The sequence below is a fragment of the Molothrus ater genome, chromosome 4, assembly GCF_012460135.2.
Source record: "Molothrus ater isolate BHLD 08-10-18 breed brown headed cowbird chromosome 4, BPBGC_Mater_1.1, whole genome shotgun sequence".
Taxonomy (NCBI): domain Eukaryota; kingdom Metazoa; phylum Chordata; class Aves; order Passeriformes; family Icteridae; genus Molothrus; species Molothrus ater.
Genome location: NC_050481.2, coordinates 3,559,275 through 3,569,349, shown reverse-complemented (window position 1 = coordinate 3,569,349; position 10,075 = coordinate 3,559,275). Strand labels below are relative to the sequence as shown.

The 10,075-nt window shown below is 37.7% G+C and overlaps 1 long non-coding RNA gene across 1 annotated transcript; it reads left to right on the top strand.

The window, feature by feature from the left end:
* Positions 1–3,327: 3,327 nt before the first annotated feature.
* On the top strand, positions 3,328–6,954 carry LOC118686560 (uncharacterized). Its single transcript, XR_004980187.1, has 3 exons — positions 3,328–3,519; positions 3,606–3,750; positions 6,663–6,954. It is a non-coding gene; the product is annotated as an uncharacterized LOC118686560 (long non-coding RNA).
* Positions 6,955–10,075: the final 3,121 nt, after the last annotated feature.

Here is a 10,075-nt window from a genome sequence, read left to right as displayed (position 1 = left end):
TTACCAACAAGATAGTTAAATACCGATTATCTCTTTTATTATTATCAAGTGTGGCTGGTGCTAATAATCATTCTGACCAGCTCCAGGCCATTTTTTTTTTTTTTCAAGGCATTGTACCTCCATCACAGTAGCTGCCAGGTTGTTGTGGCAATTTGTGCACCAGGCAAAGGTTAGCAGAGAGAACAGCTTTAATACTTCAGGTTTGGAGTGGAGTTAGTAAGCTTTGTGTGTAAAAGAAATATTGTAGCTGGCCAGTCCAGCTAAGAAACAAAGAAGGGCATAAAGGAAGGGAGACTGAGTGCCTTTTCCACTGTCATTCATCATCCTGTTTAAAACAAGCAGGTGAGTTAAAACTTGGCCTTTGGAGGTCTGTGGTGCACTTTCATTGGCTAACCACCAGCTTAGTTTTCATGTCATGACTGTGATGCTGTTTTACAGGTGAACCACTATGGATTTAAAGATGTAATCAGACAGGGCTCCAGCTGCTTAGATTTATCTGTCTTCATGTTGCTCATCCGAGTCACTCTGGCGTAAGTGATGCAACTGAGTCGTGTCAACCACAAACATCTAAATCATTTTGAGATGTATGCCTTGTTTAAAACAGGGAGGTTTGTGTCAAGAGAACATGCAGCTTAAAGGATCCCTCCATACAAGTAACAAATTTAAAGCACCATTGATAACAAAGTGAGGTAGCAGATTACTCTCTTGTCAGCTTAGTGGTGACTACACATGAAAATGGCCAGCCTTGAATCTGTGCTCCCTGCTTGCCTTTTGTGTGGCAAACAGCTTTCCAGGCAAGACTCACACTTAAGATTGCAGTCAAAGTTCATTTCTATCTTTTTTAGAATAACTCTGCTGAGTTTAATAACCTCTTCCTTTGTGAATAAGGAGTTCCTGTTTGCAGTTACATGAAAAGAAAGAAAGGCCAGTGTTACAGGCAGCAGGAGATTATTTCAGGCCTGACTATTCAGAGGGCTTTGCAAGACCATGAGGGCCAGGCAAAGCACATAATGAGCAAATTCTTTTGAGGTAAATGATTATTTGGGATTCTGAATGGGCCTTTAACTTGTGTGGGAAAATACACTGTGTGTTGCACTTGACTTGCATGCAGGTAGTGACTTACAGCAGTGCTCATTTCAGTGTCTGAGACAGCAGGAGAAGTAATACAAAGTGCTGCACCTAGAAGTCATGCTCTCTTGTTTTCTGGTGTGTCAGAGAGGCAAACCTCTCCTCAGCAGTGAAGTGTAGTGCACTGTCTGCCTGCCCTCCCCACCAACCTGGATCCTTTTGTTTCCAAAGCTCAGCAGCTCTGCTCTCCAGCTCCAGAGATTTGCTCAATTTGCTTCCTTGAGTTTACCAAGGAGGATCAAATGGGGATCTCTCTTCTTCCTACAGCTACAAACTCTGGGATCACTTGAAGGACATGTGGAAAGTTTTATTGTGGCAGTGGCTGCTGTTTTGTTGATGCCTGAGCTAGCTAGAGAGCACAGAGTTCTGCACTTTGGTTTGCCTTGCACAGCCCTGTTCAAAGACAGACAGTTTCCTGGCAAACATGCATCCTGCTGCCTGGGTGCAGTGTTTTCCCTGGACAGACCTGCTGTTGGAAAGTTGGCAGGTAGGAGCTGTATCTGTGGAACTGCAGGGCTATTTTGGCAATGTGTCTGCACATAGCAGACACCTGACCAAACTTCTGGGCAGGTTTTACAGCACATGTAATCTAAATGCTTCTGTGGTACCTTTTACTCTGTGCTTCTCTTGTCATGTCTACTTATCTTGCAGAAGGTTTATTTGGGGCAGACAACATGATATTTTTGGACTGCTGTGTGCCCAGGAAAGCAGGGCAGGTTCACTGAGCACATTCAGGTCAGTTGTGCTGTGTCTGCAACTGATCTGCAAATGCAACAGAACACAGTGCAAGGGACACACATTTTGGAGAAATCACATTTGTCCCATTGTCCTGGAAAAAAGCCAGCTTTGCTGAGGTGGCCTCAGGGTTGTCATTGTAATGACCCTAGAACAATTTTGGGGAGCAGCTTTCCATGTGTGAACCATGTTAGTGCACTATCTGTTCTACTGGGGAGCAAGAAATTCCAGATATACTTACAGGGAGGTACTCTTTCCCACAGTTAGTGGAATTGTGAGGCTGACTCTCCTTCCTCCCTTTTATGAATTTAGTTCTGTTCTCCATTGAATGAGACAGCATCTATCCTACACTCTTAAAGGAAAAGGGAATTTGGATGCAACTTTGGTATTGCAGCTTTGAATTGGTAACCTTGTGAAAACAGCTGCACTTCACTTCAGCAAAATCAGGAAACACAGAGATGAGCCATAATAAAAGCAAACAAAACTAAAAAAACCCAACAACAACAAACCCCACAAAAACCAAACAAAAACAAAACCAAAAAAAACCACCCCAAACCCTGGGTATCAAAACCAGTCCCTAAAGCTTTGTGTATAATGTCTTGACATCTGAGCCAGCATCCATTGAAATAAATGATAGTTCCTTTGCTCTATTGTAGACAGAAACAGCTTCAGGCAAAATTGGCAAGGTATGCTAGACCACAGTTTGCCAGTGTGTAATGTTTTAGGGAACTCACTCTCCCACCCAGCACATTGAGGGGGAAATCCACTGTTTTACATAGAGAAACAGATAAACTACAAGCTTTTAAATTACTGGTATTGATGTATGGCGAGGATTAAAACATGAAATCTTTCTTTACAAGCTGATGCCATGATTCACTTCAGGCAATCTGCCTTAACAGATGCATGAAACCCGGGATGGGTTCATGGCCATGACCATTTGTGACTCTTCATGGTCCTTCTCTTGACCCACTCAGATCAGAATCTTTCTGAAAATGTGCATTTTATTCTGGAATCCCAGCAGTCATGTACATGTAGAAACGTGATTCATGATAAAAAAAAAAAAGTCTGCAAAAAGTCAGTAGGTAATGGATTTGCACTCCTTGTCTCCTTGATCCCTGGAAACAGGGAAATAGACCTGAGCTATGAATGTGTGTTCATGGGATATTTCTTATATTTCAGTATTTACAGTGGACTGTAAGGAAAATTAGTTTAAAATAACAAAATTAATATTTCATTTCCCTTAATTTGATAGAGGGGGGTTTTTGAGCTTGACAAGGCTCACTAATTAATTTGCTCTTCCAGTTGGGAAATATTTCTTCCATTTTCATTCAGGCTGTGAAAGAAACAGCATTTTTGTTCCTTGGAATGTGCTCCCTGGTGTGTCTTGCCTCTTATAAATAGGATTATTGGAAAAGGATACCAATGGATTATTGGAAATTACTGTTTGTGTGTTTTGGTGGATATTGGGCTACTGTGGTAAGGTCAATGGGAATCAAGAAAGCACAAAGGACTTAGATTCTATTTTTTTGCCATGTAGAAGGACCCTGAAAGGTTGTTCTTCTGGAAGCTGTACCTACAGCAGACAGAAGCAGTTCAGCTTTGAGGATGGAGGTGGAGAACATCAAGGACTGAAGGTGTTTATGGAAAAGGCTTTTGGTAAGTTTGGAAGAGTTTCTTTTCCTTAGACACATCTAAAAGACAGAAAGGACAGACTTCTTTTTTCCCCTACTGTTGTTTTGCAGACAAACCTGAAAAAGAGAAGGGAAGAAATTTCAGTGCGGAATTTCATGGAAATATTTTGTCATTCTCACATGATGCAACCACCAGCAGACTGTTCTTTTCTGTAATGAATGTAAAGGGGAACTGAAGACCCTTATCTACTATGAAGTAAGATTTGAATAAAAAATGAGCTTCATCTTTCATTCAAGTCAGCCAAATAAATGGTTTTTAACCCTTGTGGAAAAAACCCCTCTTGATGTATTTATATGTCCTGTAGCCAAGAAAAACATAAAAAACTACTGGAATTTGGAGCTGTTCATTTATTACTCATAAAATTGAGTTCACTTTGAGCCACATATTGAATGATGCTGGATTTATCTTATGTAATTTATATAGGGTTTATATCACATTTCCTGTGGAGTGGGTATCAATCAAGGGAGTTAACCATACTTTTCTTGTCAAGCAGATACAAGTTAGTTTCAGAGGGTGAAATATTGTATTCCCACACTGCGGAGGAAGAGATCAGTGGCCTTCTTTCTTGACAAACTTTAGAAAATCTGTGAGATAGTTCATTTGTGTTACTCTTAGCTGAGTGTTACATATTCCATCACATGTTGAAAACAATTTTTTAAAGGGAGGAGCTTTTTTCTTCCTTTTTTAAAAAATAATACCATAAAAATGATATGCAAGAGAATATAGATTGTGTCAGAGTCCTTTCAGATTCAAAATATCAATATTTTCTTCGGCTACAATGGTTTAATTTAGAAGAGTCTTCTTTCGGTAAGGAATTTGTATCTCTTTAATGAAACTGAAGAGCATGAAATGTGGTTTCCCTTCTTTTAAATGAGGCCAATTTTAGAGAAATAAAATGAGACATGAATAAATTGTTGAAGTCACAGTGCATGAAATTAAGAGAGCCCTTGACTATATTGGCAACAAGTTTTCTCTCAAGTGTTTTCATGACCACAGAGCTAAGTGGTTGTGGGCTAATTGTGAAGAGATGTTTTTTGTTTTGTTTTGGTTCCTATGCCTTTGACAGATCTCTTGGCTTCAAGTTGTTTTGCAGATTCTGTGGTCCTGATCCCGTTGTTTTTTCATCCTTGATCCCAGGTGCTTTGAGGCAGGTGGAGCCTCCTGGCTCCAGCCAGGTGTTCTGTGTGTAGAAGCATGTGCTTTTTTATTTAAATATCCCTCCTTGGAGGCAGGTACACTGAAATCAGTGGGGCACAGCCCCAGGTCTTTTCCTGGACACAAAGAACTGCAGACTGAGAGCTATTTGTCAGGATTTTTGGAAGTTTTCAATGCAGTTGTGAGTTCCTCATCCTCTAAGTGTGACCTAGTGCAGTGGGGTGAGGTAACCTTGGCAAACACCCACCCAGCCTCTCTCTCACTTCATTTCCTCAGCAGGGCAGGAAGGAAAAAAAATAGGAGGTAAAAGCTGATGGGTCAAGCTGAAGACAGGGAGTATTGCAAGGAAAAGAGACCGTAACAGATGCATTACTAAAATTTCCATTTTATTGCCAATTTATATAGAGTCATTAGAAAAAGAGACAAATATTACTAAAATACCTGTCCTACCACATCTCCCAAGCTCATCTTTGCTTCTTTATTTTTCTACCCCCTACACAAGGAGGTATATCAGGTTCTGAAAGTTTTCCTTTCAGAGTTATCTCCCAAGAAGAGCTCTGTTTTTTTTGAAGTAAATCACAGAACACCCTCACTGTCCCCTAGCAAATTTGATACTCTTTCATGTCTTCTGGAGATTCAAGGATGACAGAATTCTGCAGGAAAAGAAGAGAGAGAAATGAAAAGGAGTTTTAATAAAAAGTGGCCTTTAAAAAGTGGGTGAATAAAATGATCAAATTCAAATAAATTCAATAGGGTAAAAAGTGAGACAGGAAAATTAAACAGTCTAATAATTGAAAACAAAGAGGCAGTAAATTTAAAAATTCTACCTTTTTTGGACTATTTTGGGTATATTTTTTAAAATGGAAAAGAAGTCCTGATTTTTTGCCACAAAAAAGGGAAAAAAAAAGCTAAGAGAAGCTTTAATGAATAGAGCACTAATTTTGAGTGAGTACTCATCAGAACACAAGAGACTTCTAGCATTTTTGCAACACAGAACATGTCTGCTTTAAAGAACATTAACAGGTGTCACGTTTTTCTGAATTGTGACATTTCCTCATTCATTTAAAGCTGGGTGTGTGTCTGAGCTCTGTTTCAGAAAACTAAAAGAAAAGTTTCATGTTCTAGATCACAGCAAATGTGTGATTTAGGAATCCATTGTTGTTAGTACTATATTAGCAATGTAATGCTGCTGTTGAACTTCACTTACAGACCTCAGTGGGATTGCAGTGTTGTGCTGGTTTGGGATCCAAATCACAATTTCCCTGAAAGCAAAGGAATACATTGATTTAACCAACCAAAGATATGGCCTCACATGCACACAGCCATACCCATTTAAATCAAAATTCAGTTTTTCTTGTGCAATTCTGATGATTTTAGAGATACATCTCCAGCCATGGTTACATGGCCACACATTTGTCTCAGTGTTCAGCATAAAAATTCTTCAAACTTAGAGTAGTCATAAATCTGTTCTATACTGTTTTACTGGAGAGGGTGGGAAACGACTAACTTTTCTTGGTGAGGGTGGAGTGGGAATCTGTGAGTTCTGTAAAGAGTGAGGCAGAGAAGAATATCATTTATCCCTCTAGCTTAAAGATCTATCAGTGTTAGCCTGACTGTAATGTGGTAACTGAATGGCAAATCAGAAACCCCTGTCAAAAATGCTCAGTCTTGGAAATTAAGTATCACTTCATGTGAGAGAAAAATGATGGTAGATCGGAAATACTGATGCATAAGAATGGAAATAATTGTGATTTCCATGAGAGGATTGCTAGTTTGCAGGATTTAAATTGCATGCAAAACTGGATTTTACATCTCTAATTGAAGACGTGTTGCCTTAGAGGCTTGACTTGACATTGACAAACTTCAACAGAATACAAAGACAGCAAAATGGGCTTTTGTTTGCCTTGGAAGTGATTAACCAACTCATACTGTGATGTTCCTTTTATTCCTAGGAATGCCAGTGGGATGATAAGGTTACTTCTGCAGCAGATTAAAGGTGCCAGTTACACAGTGGTGGTAAGAGGTATTGAAACACAAACAGGCCATGCAGAAAGACTCTGATTTCCCAGAGAAAAACCTCTAATTTTCTGAGATTATAGCAAGTACAAAGGAGGATTTTGGAGTGATGATATTCATGAGGTTTTCTTTTTAATGAATAAAATTCATTCTAGAGGAGACATAAGATGTCTGATTGATTTTATTATTTAAAACTTTTTGATCATTAGATTAGAAGTTTTGCATGCATTTAGGAGAGCTTCATCCTCTACAGACATAATTTGGGAATCATATAATTTTTTGAGACCATATAGCAATATTTATTACTCATATTTACTAAAATCCAGTATATATTGCTCATTAATGCAACTAATTTTCTGCTTTTTTCTTTTTTTCAAGGACCCTGTACATTTTCCTTTCTCAAATTTGTACTTAATGCTGGGCTTTTATTCAAGGGGCAGAATAGATTGCTTCTACATCTGGCAGGATCACTTATATTTTTTTCAAAGAAATCATTTCTAGGTAATAGAAGATGATATAATTCTAGGGGATGAACAATTTGTCAATAGAAGTTAAGGCACGATATAAAAAAATAAAAAAGATAGTGTGAATTCTAAAAACAGGGTGCTGTCAGGTCTAGGACATTGTCCTTTAGATATGGATAAGCCAATACTGAGTTGTCTTTCCTGAAGCTGGTTTTGAAAAGTCAAAATTTTTGTCTTTGCCTTTAGATGCACGTGAAAGTGTACCTTACTTATTTTTATTACTTCATTATATATTTGCTTTTATTGCAGAACTATCCTTTGGTATTATTTTGCTACTGCTTTGTATAGATAAGCAAATTACAGAAACTTTTCCAAGAGAGGTGAATGCTCATGTTAAGAGGAGCATAGTCTCTCTTAGCCTGGGGGCTGGAGATGCAAGAATTCCTTTCTGTTCTAGATCACACACTCAGGTTCTTCTGCTGTTTGAGAAAGGCAGGAGATCAGCCAGAAATTGTGAGGTTACCCAGATTTTCCAGTGGCAGTTTTGAGAAATGAACAATAATAATGTGTTTTTGAGACCATGGGATGATAACAGTTTGGAGGGTTTTCTAGAGGATTTTTTGTAGTAGTAATAATAATAATAATAATAATAATTTTTTTCCTGACTGTTATCCTGAGATTTATATTAACAGTTTCATCACCTTGTCTTGTCCCTCTTCTGGACAAGGAGAGAAATATCTGCAGATAGAGCAGACCTGTAACAAAAAGTAATGTATGGCTGGTTGCTCAGCACATGAATTTTCATCTGATTGTAGCCAAGGAAGAATGAGTGGGTTATTTGTGCCCTGCTTAAAGTAAATTTGCATTTATGAAGTGGCAGAAACAGACATATTCTGAAGGTGACTGTTCAGTTGTGGGGGGCACCAAGAAGGGCTTCTGAGCCATGAACAGCGACTGAGCTGTCCATGGATCTTGTTCAATCCTAGGGACTAAAAAGGCTCAAAGAACCTTGTTATAGTTCTATGAAGATCACATTTTTGTCTTCTTTACCTGAACTGCTTTTCACTATACCCTGTGTGTAATCCTCTGATTCCTCAGTTTGCTGAGCCTCAAGTATGAGTAACCCTTAGGTTAAACATACCTTATTATTATTATAGACTGAGCTCCACTGAAGTATTTCATTTGACTACAAATGATGAAGAAAATGAAAAAAAATTCTGGAGCAGCACCCCTTGCTTTGTCAGGGCAGCACACATCTGTTGTGTACACATCTATTGCTGTTATTAAGCCACATAAAAAAGTCAGTGCAATAATACTGTGAGTTTCAAAAAAAATTCCCCAGTTGTTCAATATGCATATAAAGGTTATGTGGTTGTATTATGTTGTTTCATGCTGCAAGAAGTTGCTGTAAGTTCAAGCACCCCTCTTAAATGAAATGCTATTAGAAAAGGCACTTGCTAGCAGCATAAAAATGTTATATTAAAAAATAAGAATGCAGATGCAAATAGACAGTCTGACAGCCTCTCACAGAGGAAACCATGAATGTGACAGATCTCCATACTATAAAACAAATCAAAACATAGCAAAATGCACTCCATCTCTTGAATTTTTTTTTTTTTGTTGCATTTATGCATGCTTTCAAAGTTCAGTAAGAGAAGATGAAATTTATTTTGGCCACTTTATATATTTGGACTTTATTTTTTTTCTTGTAGTAGTTTTGGTTTTTTGTGTTTCTTTGTGCCCTGAGCAACTCATACAGGTGATGAAAAAATTTTATAATAAACAGAAGAAAATGTTTTGAAAGGTTGAACCTTTTTTAATAAGTTCTTTTTTAATAATCTTGTTGTCACAGTGGTCAAGGTATTCTTTGTCAAATGGAGTTCAGTATTGACCAAGGTATGACACTCCATTTTATGTAAGAATTGCTTGGAATTTGGAATTGGTCCGAAACATCCTTTTACTATGTAAATAACTTGCTATTAGTGCTACCTACAGGCTCTGCCTGCTTTAATGACTGCATAATGTCAGGGTAAGGAAGAAGGAATTTGTTGGAAAGAGAAGATGGCCAAAGCATTTATTGGCTTTAGGGATCACATTAAAAAATCATGCCAGATTTTATCTCTGGTTTGCCAAATAAACCAGTACCAAAATGTTTTTTCAGAATATTTTTTACTTCATAAAATACCAAAAACACACAAATGCATTTCTTGCACAAACACTTGAGTAACTGTCTGGGATGTACCTAAAATTATACTATATAGACACTCAAAAGGAAAGGAACGTTCAGAAGAGAGTTGGAATTTGTTTCTCATATATCAAGGCTATCAAAGAGGACACAAATTTATGAAAGGGTTTATTTTACTTAAATAACTAAACTGTGTAAGTATAGAGTGATGTAATTTAAGAAAACACTGTATATATTATTAGGTGGTTTAACTTCTATATTAGATATCATAATGTCACTGAAAATTAATCTTTAAACCAAGATCTTTAAGAATATGTAACTCATTTTTGGACTTTTCTTCTTCCATCGTATTATATGAAGCACACCCTATTCATGGCTGGGGAATGTGAAAATGAGAAATACGTGACCAGAGGTACTGCACAAATCCATGACACTTCCTTGCAGTCATCCTCAATGGAGAAAATAAACAAATGCTGAAGTGGTTGCAGCAGGTTTGGGGGTAAGAGGACAAACAAAGGAACAATGCTGTTTCCAAATTTTGATATTTTACTGTGTAGTAATTAGTAACACCATTCTTAGGTAATCACAACCTATCCAAATCAAGTACACAATTTATTACTTTATCTTCAGCCCAAAGAAGAAAGGACAAATTTCTAATCTTTTAAATCTGTTTCACTGCTCTCTTCACCTGTTCAGATTC